The sequence below is a fragment of the Giraffa tippelskirchi genome, chromosome 12, assembly GCF_054371585.1.
Source record: "Giraffa tippelskirchi isolate mGirTip1 chromosome 12, T2T-mGirTip1v1.2.pri, whole genome shotgun sequence".
NCBI classification, from domain to species: Eukaryota; Metazoa; Chordata; class Mammalia; order Artiodactyla; family Giraffidae; genus Giraffa; species Giraffa tippelskirchi.
The window spans coordinates 126,690,521-126,712,170 of NC_137286.1; the positions used below are offsets into that span (position 1 = coordinate 126,690,521).

At 34.6% G+C, this 21,650-nt stretch overlaps 1 long non-coding RNA gene across 2 annotated transcripts in view; it reads left to right on the plus strand.

Moving 5' to 3' along the window:
• Positions 1–5,540: 5,540 nt before the first annotated feature.
• LOC145529437 (uncharacterized) overlaps positions 5,541–21,650 on the plus strand; it is a 198,171-nt gene continuing 182,061 nt past the window's right edge. The window contains exons 1-2 of one of the 2 annotated variants that reach the window (XR_014071227.1): positions 5,541–5,718; positions 8,438–8,567. This is a non-coding gene — a long non-coding RNA (uncharacterized LOC145529437). Of the gene's footprint in view, positions 5,719–6,955; positions 7,146–8,437; positions 8,568–21,650 lie in introns of those variants that run through there. The other variant, XR_014071226.1, reaches the window with a different exon arrangement.

The following is a 21,650-nucleotide window of genomic DNA, read 5'->3' on the forward strand; positions in this document are numbered from 1 at the left end:
CACTGATTAATTTAGATTTAATTTTTACAGATATATTTATGTAAAATAGGTATCAGTTCAGTATCAGTTCAGTTCGCTCAGTCGTGTCCACTCTGCAAACCCATGAACCGCAGCATGCCAGTCCTCCCTGTCCCTCACCAACTCCCAGAGTCCACCAAAACCCATGTCCATTGAAGCGGCGATGCCATCCAACCAGCTCATCCTCCGTCATCCCCTTCTCCTCCTGCCCTCAATTTTTCCCAGCATCAGGATCTTTTCCAATGAGTCAGCTCTTCACATCAGGTCGCCAAAATATTGGAGTTTCAGCTTCAACATCAGTCCTACAAATGAACACCCAGGACTGATCTCCTTTAGGATGGACTGGTTGGATCTCCTTGCAGTCCAAGGGACTCACAAGAGTCTTCTCCAACACCACAGTTCAAAAGCATCAATTCTGCGGCGCTCAGCTTTCTTTATAGTCCAACTCTCACATCCATACATGACTACTTGAAAAACCATAGCCTTGACTCGATGGACTTTTGTTGACAAAGTAATGTCTCTGCTTTTTAATATGTTGTCTAGATTAGTCATAACTTTCCTTCCAAGGAGTGTAAGCATATTTTAATTTCATGGCTACAATCACCATCTGCAGTGATTTTGGAGCCCCCAAAAATAAAGTCTCTCAGTTTCCACTGTTTCCCCATCTATTTGTCATGAATTGATGGGGCTGAATGCCATGATCTTAGTTTTCTGAATGTTGAGCTTTTAGCCAACATTTTCACTCTCCTATTTCACTTTAATCAAAAGGCTCTTTAGTTCTTCTTCACATTCTGCCATAAGGGTGGTGTCATCTGCATATCTGAGGTTATTGATATTTCTCCCAGCAATGTTGATTCCAGCTTGTGCTTCTTCTAGCCCAGTGTTTCTCATGATTTACTCTGCATATAAGTTAAATAAGCAGGGTGACAATATACAGCCTTGACAGACTCCTTTTCCTATTTGGAACCAGTCTGTTGTTCCATGTCCATGTCTAACTTGCTTCCTGACCTGCATACAGGTTTCTCTAGAGACAGGTCAGGTGGTCTGTTATTCCCATCTCTTTCAAAATTTTCCACGATTTATTGTGATCCACCGAGTCACAGGCTTTGGCATAGTCAATAAAGCAGAAATAGATGTTTTTCTGGAACTCTCTTGCTTTTTGGATGATCCAGTGGATGTTGGCAATTTGATCTCTGATTCCTCTGCCTTTTCTAAAACCAGCTTGAACATCTGGAAGTTCATGGTTCACGTATTGCTGAAGACTGGCTTGGAGAATTTTGAGCATTACTTTACTAACATGTGAGATGAGTGCAATTGTGTGGAAGTTTGAGCATTCTTTGGCATTGCCTTTCTTTGGGATTGGAATGAAAACTGACCTTTTTCAGTCCTGTGGCCACTGCTGAGTTTTCCAAATTTGCTGACATACTGAATGCAGGAATTTCACAGCATCATCTTTTAGGATTTGAAATAGCTCAACTGGAATTCCATCACTTCCACTAGCTTTGTTCGTAGTGATACTTCCTAAGGCCCACTTGACTTCACATTGCAGGATGTCTGGCTCTAGGTGAGTGATCACACCATCATGATTATTTGGGTCATGAACATCTTTTTTGTATAGTTCTTCTGTGTATTCTTGCCACGAGAAACCGAAGTAAGACGGTAGGTGCTGAGAGAGGGCATCAGAGGGCAGGCAGATTCAAACCACAATCACAGACAAGTAGCCAATGTGATCACAGGGACCACAGCTTGTCTAAGTCCATATAGGTAACAAATACACATTTAAATGCAAATAATATTTAGTATATTCATAATAATAATATCTAGCATATTTACATGTAGTATGTGAAAATAATATAGTCACGAGGAGAAATCACCATGTGAAGAAAAATATAGTCAAGGATAAGAGTAACTGGTATAACTGAATTAGACAATAATAACTAGAACAGAAACAATTTTCAAGTTACAGTATAAGAATATCATCTTGAAGTTAGTAATGAATCTAAAGATAGTGTGTGGATATATAAAATAATAATAAATAAAATGGTGAAGTGAAAAGATGAAGGAAGGAGTATGACAGCCCTATATCAAATTAACCACAAGTATCATAGAAATTATATTTAGTATGGAATATTTAACAACATGGCATTCTTAGCTAAATTACTGGAATTAAAGAATGAAGAAACTATCATTCAGTCATCCAGGGAATATAATGCAAATAGCGTAAGAAGGAGAGAAATCAGATTGGCAGTACATTTCTTCACAGTAAATTGAGTGCCAAAACCACCGAGCAATGCTTATGAAGTACTAAAGAAAAAAATGATTACACATAAATGTAATATAAACCCTCCAGAATATCAGGCAATATGCCAAGGGGCAAACATAAGAAAATATGATTAAACTTAAGAACATATCAGTCATAAGCACTTCTTGAAACATATCTAGGTAAAATGATAGGTTATAAGGCAATGTCATTAATGTAAATAAATATTATTGGACAATTGTGGGCATAATCGAACATAAATGTTACAAATTTTGTAGTAAAATAATATTAATATAATTAAAAATATTGAAAGTGAGAAGGGGGATTTAGCAAAATCAGGAATAAATATGAAAGCATTAATGACCTCATCTTTTATATCATGTTTATATTCAAAACTGACAATTATTTATAAAGTATAATGACTTTAATCCTAATATTTTTTGCAAGTTTCAAATATGCAATATTTTATTATTTTCATTTATTATTATTACTCTTTTTTATTTTATTATTATTCTTTTTCTAATTGGAGGACAATTTCTTTACATTACTTCTCTGGCTTCTGCCATATGACAGCATGTTCAGTTCAGTTCAGTCGCTCAGTCGTGTCCGACTCTTTGCACCCCATGAATTGCAGCACGCCAGGCCTCTCTGTCCATCACCAACCCCCGGAGTCTACCCAAACCCATGTCCATCGAGTCGGTGATCCCATCCAACCATCTCATCCTCTGTCGTCCCCTTCTCCTCCCGCCCCCAATCCTACCCAGCATTAGGGTCTTTTCCAATGAGTCAACCCTTCTCATGAGGTGGCCAAAGTATTGGAGTTTCAGCTTCAACATCAGACCTTCCAATGAACACCCAGGATTGATCTCTTTTAGGATGGATTGATTGGATCTCCTTGCAGTCCAAGGGACTCTCAAGAGTCTTCTCCAACACCACAGTTCAAAAGCATCAATTCTGCGGTGCTCAGCTTTCTTCACCGTCCAACTCTCACATCCATACATGACCACTGGAAAAGCCATAGCCTTGACTAGACGTACTTTTGTTGGCAAAGTAATGTCTCTGCTTTTCAATATGCTATCTAGGTTGGCCATAACCTTCCTTCCAAGGAGGAAGCGTCTTTTAATTTCATGTCTGCAATCACCATCCAGCAGTGATTTTGGAGCCCCCCAAAATAAAGTCTGACACTGTTTCCACTGTTTCCCCATCTATTTGCCATGAAGTGATGGGACCAGATGCCATGATCTTAGTTTTCTGAATGTTGACCTTTAAGCCAACTTTTTCACTCTCTTCTTTCACCTTCATCAAGAGGCTCTTTAGTTCTTCTTCACTTTCTGCCATAAGGGTGGTGTCATCCACATATCTGAGGATATTGATATTTCTCCCGGCAATCTTGATTCCAGCTTGTGTTTCTTCCAGCCCAGCGTTTCTCATGATGTACTCTGCATATAAGTTAAATAAGCAGGGTGACAGTATACAGCCATGACGTACTCCTTTTCCTATTTGGAACCAGTCTGTTGTTCTATGTCCAGTTCTAACTGTTGCTTCCTGACCTGCATACAGGTTTCTCAAGCATGAATCAGTCATAATCATACATATATCCCATCCCTCTTGAGTCCCCTGCCCCATCTCCCTCTTCTAGGTTGTCCCTGTGTGATATGTAACAGCTTCCTATTTTACACATGCTATATATGTGTATACTGCATATGTGTCAATGCTACTTTCTCAATTTGTCCTACCCTCTCCTTCCTCCATAGTGTCCACAAATTATTCTCTATGTCTACATTCCTTCCCTGAAAATAAGTTCATTAGTACTACTTTTCTAGTTTCCATATACATTTATGTATTAATATACAGTGTTTGTTTTTCTCTTTCTGACTTACTTCACTCTGTATAACAGGCTTTAGGTTCATTCACCTCACTACAACTCAAATCCATTCCTTTTCGTGACTGAGTAATATTCCATTGTACATATGTACCACTTCTTTATCCGTATTAAAAATAATTATTACATATTAATGCATAATATTAATACATATTAAATACATATTAAAATACTTTCATATGCAAAAGGAACCTTAGTGGGAGGCTGGCCTGATGTCCCCTTATTTTCCAAGCTTCTTGGAGTGTTGCTTGCTGAGAGCTTGCAGATGAATTTGCCTGGTAGGCAGTCTGTGTCTATTAATAATAATAAGAGCCCAGCCCTCTTGCTTCCATGCAGGATAACTTTCACAAATGTGGGATCAGAGAACATTCCCCCAATAAACCTCCTGCATGCAAACACCTTTCCCATAGCATGCCTCCTGAGGTCACTGGCCAATGAAAGTTGGTACTAGGAGTCATCCAGAAATCTGACTCTAAAATGCAATCTCAAAACTGGGAGACAAAGTGAACCCTGCAATGTCAGTTCATGTACTCAGCTTCTGGCATGCTATCCCGGTTCAACTGTTAACATTTTTATGAGATAAAGTATGAAAGTCTAGTGATGATTAATCACCAACTAAAGGAAATAGAGGGGCTTTAACATTCAGTGGTAAAGAATCTGCTGCAATGCAGGAGACGTGAGTTTGATGTTTGGTCCAGGAAGATACCTCGGAGAAGGAAATGGCAACCCACTCCAATATTCTCACCTGGGAAGTCTCATGGACAGAGGAGCCTGGTGGGCTACAGTCCATGGGGTTACAAAAGAGTCAGACAAAAGTTAGCGACTAAACAACAAAGGCAATAGGTTAAGCCCCCATGAAAATATAATTATTTCCTGAAACCAGAGGGTGAAAACAACTGAGAATCAGTCCCATGACTTAATTAGCAGGGTGGCAGAGCTCCAGAAAAGACTGACTTTTTTAACTCCAGCAAGTATTTACACCAAGGTCAGTGCCATGCTTGAGAAGGAGTAGAACCCTGAGATTTAAGATAGGGCATTTGAGTTGACACATTTGGAAAATCTGAATCCCAATACTCCCCTAAACCCTTTGAATCTGCAGAAGCATCTGCTCCTTTCTGTTAGAATTTAGAAACCACCTCTTCCCTCATGCTTGAAAACAATGCAGTGGTCTTTACTTGACAGGAAAGCATGCAACCTCCAATTCTGCCTCCAGCCTCAGCATTTGCTTTTGTCATTCCTCCTGGACAATAGGTTATATAAAAACATGATCAAGCTTTGGAAGAGCTCACTCTTGTAAAAGAAGATGTAGCTATCAATATTAGAGGAGGAAATGGCAACCCACACCAGTATTCTTGCTTGGGGAATTCCATGGACAGAGGAGCCTGGTGGGGTACAGTCTATAGGGTCGCAAAGAGTCAGACATAACTGAGTGACTGAGCACAAAACTTTCAATATATGTCAAAGAAGCTATGTGATTTATGATACAAATGAACTTGCAAAGAGCCAAGGGACGGGAATTTCAAGATTTTAGATCAAGAACGACAGGACACAAAGCTGAGTAAGACAGTTTATCTATATGGGAGCATTCTCCATTGATATATGATTAAAAACCTTGGTAAAGTCCTGGGAGGCAGTGCTAAACTTCAGTGGCTTTTGAAATATTGAAAAAAAAATCATTGCCCACATGAAATAAAGTAGACAGAGCAGAATTTAAATGAAAAATATTGAAGAAAGAGATCACAAGCCTTGTAAAACTGGGCATGTTATGATTATATACATTCAGAAAATCCACTTGCTAATTATACTCTGTGGGAAAGTACATTTACAAAAACAAATATGGAATGTACCAAAGCAGCATCTTCGAGAAGTTCAGAAGTAGGCTGATGGCAAGAGATGCTTTGATAGTGCTGAGTATTTTGTTACTATTGGGGTTAAGGGCATATTTTAAAACATAGAAAACAAGTAGCATTTAAAAATCAAAATAAAAATGTATGAAGTTATCATTATGGGCAGTGAGATTGCCCTGACATCCAGAGACAGTCTGAAATGCCCCAAAGCAAGTGATAGGATAGATATGTGTGGTGTCAATAAAGTATTGCTATATTTACACAATTAAAACAAAATCCATGATGAATAATGAGGAGGCTGAGAGAAGTCACTCTAAGAAAAAGTGGCAATTTATAGTTTAATTTCTAATTGTGAACCACTTATCAAATCTGGATTTCATATACTAAAGGAGGGGCTGATTTTACAAGAAAGTATTAAAAGTAAAAATGTTTGCTATCAAAAAAGTATTTAAAAAGATGAACAGATACATACAGGTGAATTATTGTCTAAAAATTACTCTATACCAAGAAGATGAACTGTGTTCCTTTTAAGGAGAAATATTATAGAATCACTTGTGAGACCTTGATTCTGTTAATATATGTCTTAGTTCCCTAGAACCGGATATAACAAAATATCGTAGCTTATAAACAACAGAAATGTATTTATCACCATTTTGGAGACTGGAATTCTGAGATCAGGATGCTAGCATTTGTTGAGTGAAGGTTCTTTTCATGGTTGAGGACTTTTTGTTGTGTTCTCACATGGCAGAAAGGGCTATAGAGTTCTCTTGGGGCCTTTTATAAGGGCATTAATCTTATTCACAGTTCTGCTCTTATGACATAATCACTTCTCCAAACCCCTGTCTTCTAACACCATCTCACTGGACTATAGAATTTCAACAGAAGAATTTTGGGGGACAGAAACATTCACACTGTAACAATGCTCCTTGTGAGAGAATCAATTCCTAGGCAGGTTGATAAGAAGTCTGGGGGTCCCCAAGGAGAGAGGGGTCTGGAATTCTCAAGGAGGAAGAAAGGACATTTTTTTTTTTTTTTTTTTTTCCCCTCTACATTCCTTGGGATTATATAACAATAATGTATCCTGCTTGAGGACAGTCTCCAGAAAAAAACCTTCTGGCTAATCCTGTTATCTTGAAATGTAAATTATGGGAGTGGGTCTCAGTTCAGTCTCTCAGTCATGTCCAACTCTTTGTGATCCCATGAACCGCAGCACATCAGGCCTCCCTGTCCATCACCAACTCCCGGAGTTTACCCAAACTCGTCTATTGAGTTGGTGATGCCATCCAACCATCTCATCCTCTGTCATCCCCTTCTCCTCCTGCCCTCAATCTTTCCCAGGATCAGGGTCTAGTGAGGTCTTTACAACCTCCAGACTTTCTTTTGATTCACTGTAATAAGTAATTAAAAAGTATATAACTCCATTGCTAATACTAGCGAGGGGGCACTCTTTCTGCCCCCTTCTGATATCTATGTCAGAAGCTCTCTCTATCCCTTTTATACTTTAATAAAACTTTATTACACAAAAGCTCTGAGCCATCAAGCCTCGTCTCTGGCCCCAGATTGAATTCTTCTCCCCTGGAGGCCAAGAATCCTGATGGTTCAGCAACAACCTTTCACTTTGAAGGCTCTACTCTATATGACCAGGAGATCTTTGTTTTCTTTACAAATGAAAGTAATAAAAATATTTACAGAGATAATTAGTAGAAGTTGCTAAATAAATGAAACAAAATAAATCCCAGGTGAAGCTGAACATGACATATTATTCCGGTGGGAACAAGCGAACTATAAGAAAAGTTGAGGATATGCCATGTTCTCAGAAGAGCAGCCTTAGTACAAAATTTTCATAGCAAGAATTCTAAATTTCTGTTTGAGATACAGTGTTTACCAAGGCAACACAGACACCATGAATCCCAGGGGTGAGTGGGAGACTATATATATATTATAATAAAATTCCAACAATAGCTCTCAGATGAAGTAAGGCTTCATCCACCTTCTATGGGGAAACACGGGTGGTTAGAAAGTATTCTGCATGTATATGGTGAACAAATAAATTTTAGTGTGCACAGACTGGATTTTGAAATGTATTTACAAAAATAAATATCTGTAAAGGGCAGTTTTGAATTCCTGTAGAGCATTCAGTTACTCTTAGCACTTTTCTAACCAAACTTCAGGTTGAGTCTTCAATACCAAAACCATGGTCAATAAAGGCAACTTGCTCATTCTCACCCCCAAGGTGATACAGTTTATTGGCTAAAGGATAATCTGATGATCTCTCTTGTTAACATTAGTTGAAAATGGAGCATCTAATACAGTTTAAGTAAAGAAATCAAACTGGGAAGATTGTTGATTATTCCAGAGTAAGAAAGAACCTCTTGCAACTTCTTGGAAAGCTGTCCACCAAAGTCTGCCTTTTCTCCTCTTGTTTTTTAGGAGATGTGATGCTAGGTTCACCAGTAAACATTTTGATATCCAGCTGATGTGGAAAAGGACAAAACACACTCAATCTTAAACAGAGCTAAGAGCCTGGATTGTGCCAGATTTGAAGTATCTGGATTTTCAGGTTTGTGATGAAATCAATTTATTCTTGTTTAAGCCAGTTTGAAGTTTGCTTTTCTTCTAATTTTTCCTGTTGCCAGCAGCTAAAAATATCCTAAGGTGGCTTACAGGGTTATGAGCAAAAAATGTGTTATTGGATGTAAAAGAGTTAGTGCCAAGCACATGCTGGCACTTGATACTGGGAACAATGTGTACGTGTGTTCCATCTCAGTCGAGTCACTAATCATGATACTGGATTTTTACTTAACTCTAATTAAACTAGCTACATTCATATTAAACATCCAGGGTTATTTTTTATTCATATTACCTTCAAATTTTATCTTCCTATTGATTATTTTTTGTATTGATGCATATATAAATATAATCCTAGTATAGCCCACAGGGTTATGAGAATCAAATATTATAGTGAATTTAAAAGAATTTTAACAGTACTTGGCACTTACTGAGCTCACAAGAAATTGAACATTATATAAATTAATGAATATACCCTTTGATTTTTTTCTCTCAAAGTTATTTAAAATTTTAATGTTATTTTGCACTAATATTTTGATGGACATTCTGTAGTTTTGATTTCTAATTAATATATTTATCATTAGGACAAATTTGTTTAGTAATATAGTTATTTTTTGTTGCAAAGTTGGGAATTGCTGTGTGGTTTGGAAAAGTGTCTCTTCATAACTGTTTCACTGATTTTTCAAAAATTGAGTATTTTAAAGGGTTATTAAGTTGTAATGTATTTGTTGTCTCACTAGGCCTTGAATCATTTTTAATACTCATTTTATATTATGGAATGTGCATCCAGATTCCATAGTGTGAAAACCTCTGATTGTTACATTTATCACTCTCATTTTAAGCAGCATGAGTTTTCTGATGTAGTTTGTAATATTGACTAGTATCCTCAATTTCACTGAAAATTTCAGTTTGGTAACACTGTTCAGCCTAATGTTAGGGCACATTCCTCCGGAATTTGAACACAGTATACATTTAGCACTCTTTGAGAATGAAGAGTGAATTGGCACTTGATGATCTTGTCACAGGTACACCTATAAGTGGACTAAAATAGGAAATCGGATCCCAGGTAATGTAAGAGAACTTCCTTTTAGAGATGGTATCACCAGAAAAAAGATGCTGAATGGCTCTTGTGGTATGTTAGGAAACTCTAACAGTAGGAGTAGCTCATCTACCAACACCAGGGGAAGTGAGTTAAAAGTAAGTTTCCTCAGATAAATGAACTTCTTCTCTCTTTCTTCATTAAATTGCCATTTGATGATAAAAATACGTGATTGGGTAAATATATGATTTCAATTATCTTGGGTATATACTTCAGAGTGGAAATACTGGGTCATACAGTAACACAAAACTTACTGATGGATTACCAAACTGTTTGCTAAAGTGACTGCATAAATTTACATTTTCACCAGTAGTTTATGAGTATTCAAATACCTGTATCATTTTAATTTTTATATCTTTTTATTTTTGAGATACAAGAGTTCTTTGTGTAGTCTGTATACAATTCCCTTCTCAGACATAGGACTTACAAATACTTTCTCCCATTCTGTGGTTTGTCCTTTAATTTTTTTTAATGATATCCTTTAAAACATAAAATAATTTTGTTCTGATGAAGCCTAGCTGTTCTCTTGTGTGTGTGTGTGCGTGTGTGTGTGTGTGTACACACATACATCACTTGTGTTTTTGATGTCCTATCTAAGAAAGCATCATGAAACCTAATATCATGAAAATATATCTGTAAGTTTTATTCTAAAAGATTTAAAGTTTTAACTCTAAAATCTATATTCCCTTTTAAGATAATTTTAGCATATGTTGTTAGGCAGAATCAATTTCATTCTTTTCATAGTGGAAATGAAGTTGTCCCTGAGCACTTTTTGAAAAGCTTATGCTTCCCTAATGAGTTGTCTTGACATCTTGGATATAATCAATCAATCATAAATGTAAAGGTTTGTTTTAGAACTCTCAGCCCTATTCCACTGATTTATATATGTCTATTGGTATGCCAATACTACACTTTTTCTGGTTGCTGTAACTTTGTAATATATTTTGAAATAACAGAGTATGTATGAGTCATCCAACTTTGTGTTTTGTTTTTTCAAACTGCTTTGATATTCTAGGTCCCTTGCATTTAAGTTAAATTTTAGGATTAGCTTACTAATTTCTGCAAAATCAGCTGCTGAGTTTTTAAAAGAAATTGTGTTGCTTCTGTAAATGTATTTTTGGAATATTGCAAACATAGTAATCCACAAAAAATCCACATTTTGATCCACTAACATGAGTTATTTCTATTTATTTAGTTTTGTAATTTCTTACAAAAATGATTCCAACTTTTTGATGCATAATAAGTCTTATATAGCTTGTTAAATTTATTCCTAGCATTTCAATATGATTGACCTTATTATAAATGGAACTGTTTTCTTATTTTTTTCAACATGTTTATTACCAATATTTAGAAAAAAATTGATATTCATATATTAACATTGTGACCGACTGTGGTGAACTTGTTCATTGATTCTAAAAGTTTTCCAGTGGATTCCTTCCAATTTTCTACATACATGATTATGTTATCTAAAATTAGAGATAGATTTACTTCTTCCTTTGTAATTTAGAAGGCTCTTATTCTTCTATCTTTCCCAGCTGCTCTAGCTAGTACCTTAGGTACAACGCTGAATAGAAATGTCAAGAGTAGATGATTCTTTGTTTGTTCCTGATATCGAGGGGAACATTTTCAGTTTATCACCATTAAGTAGATGTTGACTGTGGATTTTGAGTAGATACCTTTTAGCCAGTTAATGAAAATCCTTTATATTCCTAGTTTGTTAAATTATTTTTCATAATAATTTGTTTGATATTGTCAAATGTTTTTGCATGCATTGAAATGATCATGTGTTTGCATTTATTCTATTAATCGACTGATTTTCGTATGCTAAATTAACTTTTAATTCCTAGAAGAGATACAAATTGGTCATGAGATATAATTGTTTTCATATGTTTCTGGAATTGCTTTGCTGGTAGTTTATTAAGAACTTATTTTTTTCATCTATTCATAGGTGGCTTTTTTTCTGTAGTTTTCTTTTCTTGTCATTGTCTGGTTCTGGTATCCAAATAATCCTGGCTCAGAGGATGAGTCCGAATATACACTCTCCTGTTATATTATTGGGAAAATTTTAAAAGGATTGGCAGTATTTCTAAGTCATCTTGTAGAAATTACCATTAAAACAATATAACCCTGGACTCTTCTTTCAGAAAGTTTTAAAATTATTCTTTCATCTTCTTTACTAGTTACAAGTCTATCCAAATGGTATATTACTTCTTGAGTGGGTTTCAGTGGTTTTTGTCTTTCTAGGAATTTGTTCATTAAATCTGGATTATCTCATTTATTGCTGTAAAATTATTCTTTTCCATTGTAAAATTAGAATTAGATCACTTTGAAAATCAGATTCCCCTCAAGGCTTGTTTTTGCCATTTGTTATTATTTTTGTTATTATTGTTGCTGCTGCTGCTCTTTGCTTATTTAGTGACTTTTCAGGACTAATTCTATAAAGTCTGTATTCTTTGTCATGTGTAGCTAGTAGCCTCTAACTCACCTAATGATTGGTCACAGGTTCCTTTGAACCCTTGGAATCAGTAAGCCTTCCATCCTTTGCCAAGAATCTCTGGGTGTGTGCTGGGGCACAGAGAGCACAGCAAATGTTTTCCATTATATGAATAAAAGCTTGGAAGCAATATAAAATTTTCTAAAAGAAAAATAACTGCTTCATTTTATAGCTCTACCAGATACCCTAAACATGCATATACACCAAAATGCACTTACAAAGATATGCTTCTTTTAAAACAATAAATACTCATGAAGCATTTTCAATGTCAGATTACCCAAGTAGGACATATGTCAATAATACTTTGCTAGGTATGATGGTTTCTAATAATAGTTGTGACTTATGTGGTATGAAATGAAGAAGCTGCTTGTTTTTCTATTAATATTATGTTATTTTCTTGATGTTTTGAAAAATAATTTATATATTGCACTTAAAAATATAATGTGCTAATAAGAAAACAAATATATAAGTGTTTGTTAAAATTAGTAGAAAGTAATATTTATGGATGAATCGGCAGCATCTTTCTCTTTTGTCTGTAAACTATTTTCTGATCAATATTGTATTTATTTTTCGTATCTTCTTATAATTAATATGTCTATGCATATAATTTATATTCTATGACTGATGACATTTTCACTGAAAATATAATTTCAAATTCTGCAGTACAGAAAACTAAATATTGGATAAGTTGTGTTAAAAGATTAAATTTACGTAAATTCATGCATATAGTTACTATTTAAACAACCCTAAATCAGTCAGTTGAAAACAAAATTTCCATCAAATATACTCAGTTTTTCTCTATCTGTATAAGACAGAAATCATCTGGGATACTAACATTGCATGGATAAACATTCACATTTTCAGTTCTCATCCAGATGCTTGTGATAGTAAATGCATAACTTATGTTTGTTCAGCAAGTTATAGTTATATAAATAGTGTTTGTTATAGTCTGCTGAATAAATTTACCCACCTTTTATCTGCTTACATGGTATTTCAGAATGTGTAAAATCCTTTAAAATTGTTTTAAAGAAAGCTATGAACCAGTCAATCTTAAATTCACATCCTGCATAGCATGTACCGTATTTGATGGTTGTCAATTCCTACCGGTAGAAATTAATACTCTAAAGTTGTAGTTTTATTGCAGATTCCCCATTTTCAGTTAATTTTCAGCATGACAAACTGAGACATAGCTAGTCAGATCTCACTGGGTTCATTATTCATTTTGTTCAGCAGCCCTGCAAGGCTGATCTGAACATAAAGATCACGCTGGCTTTAAACAGAATTCCACAGAAGGCAAAACAAAATGAAAAAGAAGATCCTTGCATATCCTATGTGTGGTGCTCACAGGAAAAAAAAATACCGTACCAAATTATTGTTTCTATTCCAATATCTTAAGTGCATATTTTCCCAGGCTTAAATTAACAACTGAATTACTAAATTTGAAATTGCACCAATTTTATGCAGTTTATCTTTCAGTTTGGGGGGGGGGCAAGGTTAGGAATTTATAAATAAATTAAAAAACTTTATTTTTTTAAAAAACATTATTATGGAATAATTTTAGAATACTAGAAAAGACTTTAAAAATAAACTTATCTAATCTTGACATTTAGGAGAAAAGTTTGATACTCTTATTTTAAATAACTTTTTTGATGGCAACATTTTCAGTAGATATTTCATTTATGACCCCTCTGAAATAAGACACTTTATATCATAGTTCTATGAATAATATTGTGTTCATTTTATATAGACCTAAAAAATTGGCTAATCCATAATGCATTTTAATTTTTGGCCCTCTTTGCAAAAGAGAGAACATTTCCCATTTGATTCCCCTATTATTTATCTGATATTTTCCATTAGGAAAACAAAATCATTTCAATATTGAGGTTCAACTAATACAAATGCAAGTTGAGTGTGAAAATCTATTTCAAGGATTTCCAAGTAAAAATAAGAAAGAATATTGTTATACTGGTTTAGAAAGATGATTATTGTAGCCTAGTTTTCTATCTTTAGTAGTAAATTATATGAAGGGAAGAGAATATTTACATCAAACTTAAGTAAATAATCCAAATAACACAAAATTACTCCCTTTCCCTCAACTGTCCTATTGAAGTTCTTATAATAACTTTTCAATTCATGCTACCGTTTTTGGATTTTTTTTCATAAAGGTCCACTACTGTACATTAGTTTTCACTTTTTTCTTTATAATATGTATACGTAAGACTATACTGTGAGAACGTGCAATGAAAGTTGAGTATTTTAACACACAATATAGACTGATGGATTTCATATTAACTTGCAGAACCAGAAAGGAAGTAGATGCTTATTGATATTTTAGATAAGGCACATTACACCTAGAAATGTATAAATGCTTCCTCATACATAGACACACTCTGTTTTAGTAAATAAGCTTAAAGTGCTGTAATAGGATACCAAAAACTGATGACTTAGACAACAGAATCTTATTTTCTTGCAATTGTGAAGGATGGAAGTTCAAGATGGAAATAATAGCAGTTGCTTGTGAGGGATCTCAGTAGCTTAGGTAGATATCTACCCTTGTGTTCTCACATGTCCTTTTCCTGTGTATGTCTGTGTGTGTGTGGGGGGGGGGCTATGGTGTCTCTTCCTTTTCTTGAAAGGCCATTTGTCCTATTAGATTATGTAGATTATGGCTTCTCACTTATGACTTCATTTAACCTTGCATGCGTGATCAGTTGCTCAGTCGTGTCCAATGCTTTGTGACCCCTCACAGTAGCCTTCCAGGCTCCTCTGTCCATGAAGTTTTTCAGGCAAGAATACTGGAGCGTGTTGCCAGTTTCCTCCTCCAGGGACTCCCCTAGTAGTTCAGTGGTAGAGAATCCACCTGTGGTGCACGAGACTTGGGTTCAATCCCTGGGTTGGGAATATCCCCTGCAGAAGGAAATGGCAACCCATTCCAGTATTATTGCCTGGGAAACCCCATGGACAAGGAAACCTGGCAGGCTACAGTCCATGGGGTCTCAAGAGAGTTGGACACAACTTAGTGACTAAACAAGAAGAAAATACTTTACATGGATGATGTAGTATGGGGTGGTAATGATGGTAGGTAACGGGCATGTTAAGCAATACAACTATTTACAAATCAGTGTGAATTGATCTATCAATTTTTATTAATACTAAATAAAAGATTGTGACTAACTAAAAAAGAAATGGATATGTACTAAGGACACTGATACCTCAGAAGAAGAAAGTGTCAAACAATGAGAGAACTATCGAAAATGAAGCTAGGGGGCTGAAGGAAGACTAAAAATCACAGTCGTTCCTAAGTCTACAGCCAATTCTAATGACAATACATTCATTAAAATGTTATTTATACTAAATCTACCATAGGTTGTATTGTCTCTAAAAAAGTTAATAAGGAAGGTAGTTAACAGTAGTTTTTAAAATTTCTAAAATAAAAGTTGAAGATGAAAAAGGCCTTTGCCATCAGCCAGATTATTTAGACCATAGTATTAGATAATGTTAATAGAAAAAATATTATTTTACAGAAATGAAGTGATTATCAGATTATGAAAAATTAAGTATTCCAAGTAATGTCTTCATAAATAAAATACTATTTAGAATAAATATATACTTGTGCATGCTCAGTTGCTCCATTTGTATACTATTCTTTGAGACCCTATGGACTATAGCCCGACATGGGATTCTCCAGGCAAGAATACCAGAGTGGTTTAAATATATATTTACTTACTTGTATACTAAGCATTGTATTATTCATAAGGGAAAAAAACAAACAAACAAAAAAACAAAAACAAACAAACAAAGCAAAACCCTTAAATTTAGGTGTTAGGACTCTTTTCTATTAAACTGTTTAAAGAACCCCACAAGATATTGCATTTCAAACATGACTTGCTATTTGATTACTTAATGAGGAGATTAATTTAGTGGTTTATCATGTTGTCAGGAATGTGAGCAAGATAAATTAGTTTAGTTGTTGTTTTAAGTCACTATGTTGTATAGTAGTTTGTTGTATGTCAATACATAACCAAAAGAGTGAAATGATTATTTTTCATATCTCTTTTATCTTCTATCAAAGTGACTATGAAGTTAATTTAGTGAATCATAAAATATATTTTTCAATGCTCCAAATATTTGACAGTTATATTTATAGTGAAAAAATGTTTAAATAAATAAATCCACAATTTTTTCCTTAATGTCTGTATTTGTTTATAATCTCTTACTACCATTGACATTCTTCTCCCTTTTCAATCTTTTATTTTAATGGGTAGGAAAAAATTAAGTAATACAAAAATATACAAAGGAGCGCTGGTTGGGGGACCCTCTGAAACATGTGGTCTTTGGAAGACCCTGGGTGAACATGAGGTACAGGCAGATTTTATGGAAAACATGTAGAAAATACAGTGATTTTAAGTAGAGAGAAAAAAAAATCTGCATGTGTGCCTTGTATGTTTTCCCAGAAAGGAGGAACTGAAAATATACCATACTGCTCCTACAGCATCGCACTGGAGGTGGTGGAAGTGCTAAAGGGCCCACATTAGCCGTGAAACAGAATGTTTTTCTGGACATTAATAAAGACCTTTGTAATGAAGACAATGGAAGTCTAAACTGAAAAAGTTTTATAGTGATTTCTTACTGAGGAGTAAAGGGAATGAAACCAGGATTCCAAATGAGGTGAATTTGTTTGGCATATTGAAAGTATTCAGACTCAGTAAGCAGTAGAACCTAGTAATATACAATTTGTGTTTTATATAATCTCTTGGAGTATTAAAATGACTTTGTACTAGTACACCTTGTTTTTTAGCTTACATGTCCATTGAAAGGCCGGGAATTTAATGTTGTACAAAGTGAAGTAAAAAGTAACAGGAAAAGTAAAACATTTTATTTTAATAGCAAGTGATGCTTTTCAAAGAATTTTATGTAAAGGTTAATTTTATCACCCAGATTTCATATAGAGGAAACTGACACTTAGAGATATCGAATTATTTGAATGCTGCAACTTTTTATTTATTGTTCTTTGTTTACTTTATGTGGAGAATATCAGATTTACTCATTCAGTAATTTTCTTATTAAGGTTTTACTTAAAAATTTAAGTAAAAACTATTTATTAGAATGGTTTTCCTCTTTATTTTACATCTTTAAAAATTTACTTGATATTTCCTCCTATTAAATAATTAGCACACTAATTTTTTAATAAATGAAAATATAACAATTTCTCTTTAACATTTTGTCTTAATCTTGGCCTCTGCTATATAGGTTATTTTATTTTGCTCTAAGCACTTTAAATTTCTCTATAAACACTTTAACATGATTATTTAAATGACTGCTCTTTGAAATTTCCCAATATTTAGTTAGCTACTCAAAGACTTGACATATACTTTCTAAATGTTAGACAAATAATAGTGTCCTTTACACAAATAATATGTTTTTACATCTGATCTGGTAATATGAAGGGGGGAAGTGTTGTAATAGAGATGGGTTTATATCATAAACACAAGCACTTCACAGTTCAAACTATTAATTTTGTTACTTTAGTAACTAATGCATTATTATTATTATCACTATACTTCTAAAAATGACGATGGAAAAATATAGTTACCAGTACCATGAAATTGATGCAGTGGCTTCTGAGATTATGTGAGAAAGAAATATTGAAGATTTTCCATCCTCTGTGGAATGATGAAATTCAATTATCTCTATTATCCAACTATAAACTGTGTAAGAATATGCGCTAACACTAGGTCATATTATCTTGTTAACATTATTAGAATTCTGTCTCATGCCTTCTCTTCTAAATTCCTCATCTTCTTATTTAAAAATATTTATGATAATAAAATGGAGAACAAAGGAAACTCATGATGGCATATCAAGTACTTTTACTCTGATATAATAAATCTACCATGTTCCTTCTATGCCAAATGTAACTAGGTCAAGTTTGGATATGTGATCTATGTTAGCATTAGAAATTAAGATAATCAACTAAGAAAATCAGGTCAGTGTGCATGCCTAAGCAGAATTGACAGAAGCTAAAATAGTTGTAAAGATCAAGAGATTACAGATTTAGACTTTAGCTTTTCTATGAAAATAGATGCATAGATTGCAACTCCAATTTCTCTATGATTTATGTGTAATTTTCACTGCAAAAATCATTTGGCAACATTTTTCTTTTAACATAAATTGAGGAAGAAATCTAGCTCTTCAGCTTTATGTGCTATATAAGATTAAATAATATAGAGAAAACACACTGCTTGTTTATTAACTGGCAACAAGAAAAAAATGTTATCGAACCAAGAAAGTGATTTACCTGTAAAAAAGAAAAAAGAAAATATTTTATTCGTAAGAAAATATTATTTAGCATATTTTCAATAGTGAAGAATATGTTTTATTATAGGAAGTTTTAAACATTTTTTCAAGCTACTGAAACACTACATAAGAGAAACCAACTTTATTCAGATGTTGTAAGTGTTAATCCTTATCCTCGTCTAATACTTTAAGCAAGGAAAGCTAATCTGGATTTATGTCCTCTGAATAATGTCCTATATGTATAATCTCTTATTTCTTCCACTTGAAATTTCTATTTTTTTTTTCATTTGCATGCAGCTGTCTTCTATTGTCTTTATATAAATTCTATTATTTGCATCCAAGTAACCAGAAAATCAGGGAAAGAGGTTAAAATCGAACAAAACAGCAAATGAAATCATAGTGGTTTCATCGCAGAACATTCATCAGAAAGTCCCTCCTACTGAATTTTTACAGCTTTATTATTTCTGAATTTTATCTAAGAAGTTATGAAAGCATAATGAAGTAAATGCTTTCTTCTTTTCATATAACAAATAGAAATTTAAAAACAGCTCAGTTCAGTTCAGTTGCTCAGTTGTGACCAACTCGGCGACTCCATGGACTGCAGCACGCCAGGCCTCCCTGTCTATAACCAACATCCAGCGTTTACTCAAACTCATGTCCATTGAGTCGGTGATGCCATCCAACGATCTCATCCTCTGTTGTCCCCTTCTGCTCTCGCCTTCAATCTTTCCCAGCATCAGGGTCTTTTCAAATGAGTCAGTTCTTCACATCAGTGGCCAAAGTATTAAAGTTTAAGCTTTATCATAGCACTTCCAATAAATATGCAAGACTTATTTCATTTAGGATGGACTAGTTGGGTCTCCTTGCAGTCCAAGGGACTCTCAAGAGTCTTCTACAAAACCACAGTTCAAAAGCATCAATTCTTCAGTGCTCAGCTTTCTTTATAGTCCAACTCTCACATCCATACATGACTACTGGAAAAACTGTAGCTTTGACTAGATGGATCTTTATTGGCAAAGTAATATCTCTGATATTTAATATGCTGTCTAGGTTGGTCATGATCTGATCCACACTAAACTCTCAGTCTTGTTTTTGCTGACTGTATAGAGCTTCTCCATCTTTGACTGCAAAGGTATAATCGATCTGATTTTGGTGTTGGCCATCTGGTGATGTCCATGTGTAGAGTCTTGTGTTGTTGGAAACTCTGGGAGTTGGTGATGGACAGGGAGGCCTGGCGTGCTGCGGTTCATGTGGTCGCAAAGAGTCAGACACGACTGAGCGACTGTGCTGAATTGAAGGTTCATCATAACTTTTCTTCCAAGGAGTAAGCATCTTTTAATTTCATGGCTGCAATCACCATCTGCAGTGATTTTGGAGCCCCTCAAAAATAAAGTCTGTCACTCTTTCAACTGTTTCCCCATCTATTTGCCACAAATTGATGGCACCAAATGCCAAGATCTTAGTTTTCTGAATGTTGAGTTTTAAGCCAACTTTTTCACTCTCCTCTTTCAATTTCATCAAGAGGCTCTTTAGTTCTTCTTCACTTTCTGCCATAAGGGTGGTGTTATCTGCATATATGAGGTTATTGCTATTTCTCTGAGCTTGAGTCCAGCTTTTGCTTCATCCAGCCCATATCCTACTTATATGTAGTCTGCATATAAGTTAAATAAGCAGGGTGACAATATACAGCCTTGACGTACTCCTTTCCCAATTTGGAACCAGTCTGTTGTTCCACGTCCAGTTCTAACTGTTGCTTCCTGACCTACATATAGATTTCTCAAGAGGCAGGTCAGGTGGTCTGGTATTCCCATCTCTTGAAGAATCTTCCAGAGTTTGTTATGGTCCACGCAGTCAAAGGCTTTGGCATAGTCAATAAAGCAGAAGTAGCTGTTTTTTCTGGAACTCTCTTGCTTTTTCAATGATCCAATGGATGTTGGCAATTTGATCCCTGATTCCTCTGCCTTTCCTAAATCCAGCTTGAACATGTGGAAGTTCATGGTTAATGAACTGTTGGAGCCTTGCTTGGAGAATTTTGAGAATTACTTTACTAGAGTGTGAGATGAGTGCAATTGTGTGGCAGTTTGAGCATTCTTTGGCATTGCCTTTCTTTGGGATTGGAATGAAAACTGACCTTTTCCAGTCCTGTGGCCATTGCTGAGTTTTCCATATTTGCTGGCATATTGAGTGCAATACTTTCACAGTGTCATTTTTCATAGGGTTTAGCCATTTAGCCATTGGTGGTAAGAGGGGATACATTTTTGAGACATTATTATTAATATTAATTTGGTTTAAATTGAATAGAGCTGTAGAGACATCACAGTATGATATCTTACTGCTTTATATTAAAATTTCACATACTTTCTGAGCCGCATTTAATGCCAGATGTGGGAACATTTTCTGTGTTCTAAGCACTATGCAATTCTGTCATCAAATTTTGTTCATTTGAAAATTTTTGAACTTATAATTCCAAATCATCCTTCTTTTTTCTCATCTTCCTATAACCTCTTGTATAGAGTATAACAAATTTAGAATATGTCAAATGTGTGTATAATATGCTTAAATGCATATGATTGAAATAATAATGTTAAATATTTATTCAAATATGCTGTTACCTTAAGTATATTTTTCCTATTAATACTGTTTTATCAACTAAAATGTTTGCTTTTTTTTTCATATTTTCTGAAAATATACATTGGCTTACATATTGTGTGTGTGTGTGTGTGTGTGTGTTAGTCACTCAGTCATGTCTGACTCTTTGCCACCCCATGGACTGTAGCCTGCCAAGCTCCTCTGTCCATGGAATTATCCAGGAAAGAATACTGGAGTAGGTAACCATTCCGTCGTTTAGGAGATCTTCCTATCTTCCTGACTCAGGGATCCCACCTGGGTCTCCTGCTTTCTTCTTTTAATTATAACTTATAAATTTAATTTATTATTATAACTTTTATAATTATACTTTTAATTTCTTCTTATAATTTTAAATCTGCAGATTCTTTCCAGTTTTTTATTATTATTATTCTGAAGTCTTGGTAGATACAATAAGGATTTTGTTAATATCAGAAGGCTAATAATACTACTTTATCATCAACAAGCCTATGCTATTTTTCAAAAGATTCCATAGAAGGGTTGCTGTCTGGGTCACAAACTATATTGGCATGTTTCAAAATAGCACTACAAATTTAGAT